Here is a 1,712-nt window from a genome sequence, read left to right as displayed (position 1 = left end):
CAGATACACGCAATTTTTAGCAGTTTTGACGCGTTTATACACGCGAACAGAGAGCAAAAAAAAAATCCAGAGAGTGCTATTTGGTGCCTGAATACTGTTCCAGCATTCCAGCACCCAATAGCACTCTCTGGTTTAGGGTTTTTGGTGCATTAGACCATCCCATTAGACCATCCACGAAGAACATATGCACGAGGGAGATTAAGACAAGAACGACATGAATGCATACATTGTCATTACACGATTCAAGACAGCCATGAATGTAATACTATCGATCAATCAATTCAATATTACTATCAAAATTTCATACATGTATACAAGGGAGTCCATATCTCGAAGTAGCCCATGGCTTGAGTTTACAAAAAAATATATACAATCACATCCTAAATATGGAATGTGATACTACAAATCTGAGTACTACTCAGACCCAGATGATGACTCGGTGCTCCCCTCATGCTCAAATGAGCTCGCATCGGTCGGAATGTCCGAGGAGTAGTGCTCACGTCCACCCTCTGCAGCGGCGGCCGGTGGATCATCAGCAGCTTGTGCCTGTTCAAGTAATATATAGTATATAAGTATATATATATATATATGCAATTCAATAAACCAAAACCATTCGTTACGAATTTTGAAGTACCTGTCGACCGTATGGTCTCATGGCCAACTCAAACTGCGCGTCCGTAATACGTCCCTCGGCTCTGAAGATGGCCCACGTGTCACGTCTGCCATGCCGGCGAGCATACGCAGTATCGTGGGTTGTGGGCTTCCTCCCCGTAACCCGTCGCTGTATCATAATCAACACAATTTGTAAGATTAAAACAATTCATAGAATCAATGAATTAAGTAAACAATCAAATAAAGTGACAGGATACTTACGAACTCTGCCTCCCATGACTCGACGCCGCCAGATCCGAAATGCGAAGATCCAACGGTCTCCATCTGGATCCGTCGTGCCTCCACATGCTGCCTGCTCTTCACGCCACCCTCTGCTCGTTTCTTTGCCTCCTTCCACTCGCGTTTGTGCGCAGTGGCAGGTTTCTCGGCAGGATAGCCACCCGCAGCTACATTTAGCCGGTCATCGTACGCGAGTTTTTTAAGGTGAGATCTTTTATTACTTAAGATCTCCCTTATTCGCGTCCTTCCCCATACATCCGAGAATGTAGCATGTGGGGGATTGGGGTACCGACTGTGTACAGCCTCTATCACCTCCCCAACTAATCGGCTATTTTGATCTTTAAATTTAATAAAACAATTTCTATATGAGTTTGATACTACCCCACGCATGTACTCCATTACCTCCCTCCCCCTCGCATCCATCACTATCCCGCCCCTATCCGTCACATCATAGCAAACCACTCTCTCCATCTCTCTCATCTCCTCCTCTTCCGAACTGTCTCCTCTAACTCTTCTCCCTCTATCTCCTCTCTCATCCCGTGCCCTACTACCTCCCCCACCTCCCCCACCAAAGCACCCGCCGCATCCTCCACTCCCACTCTTCCTACTGCTGCGGGTGGAGTCACGACTAGGGGATTGTCTACGTGACGGTGGCTGTGAGCCCTGACGTGACGGTGGCTCTGAGGGAGCACGTGATGGTGGCTGTGAGGGTGTACGTGAGTGTGTCTAGGACGAGGTATGTCTCCTCGGTGGACGTGGAAGAGGAGAAGCTGCATGCCGTCTCGTCGGACTCGGAGGAATAGACGGCACTGGAGTGCCCT

The 1,712-nt window shown here is 48.1% G+C and overlaps 1 long non-coding RNA gene across 1 annotated transcript; it reads right to left on the bottom strand.

The window, feature by feature from the left end:
• Nucleotides 1-414: 414 nt before the first annotated feature.
• Nucleotides 415-896, bottom strand: LOC147640613 (uncharacterized). Its single transcript, XR_015267348.1, has 2 exons — nucleotides 635-896; nucleotides 415-546 (listed from the first exon to the last, which is right to left on the bottom strand). It is a non-coding gene; the product is annotated as an uncharacterized LOC147640613 (long non-coding RNA).
• Nucleotides 897-1,712: the final 816 nt, after the last annotated feature.

This window comes from Cibotium barometz, chromosome 2, assembly GCF_041138505.1.
Source record: "Cibotium barometz isolate CiBa-2024 chromosome 2, ASM4113850v1, whole genome shotgun sequence".
NCBI lineage: Eukaryota > Viridiplantae > Streptophyta > Polypodiopsida > Cyatheales > Cibotiaceae > Cibotium > Cibotium barometz.
Note: the sequence above shows the minus strand (reverse complement) of the source record. Positions and strands in the feature narration are given on the sequence as shown.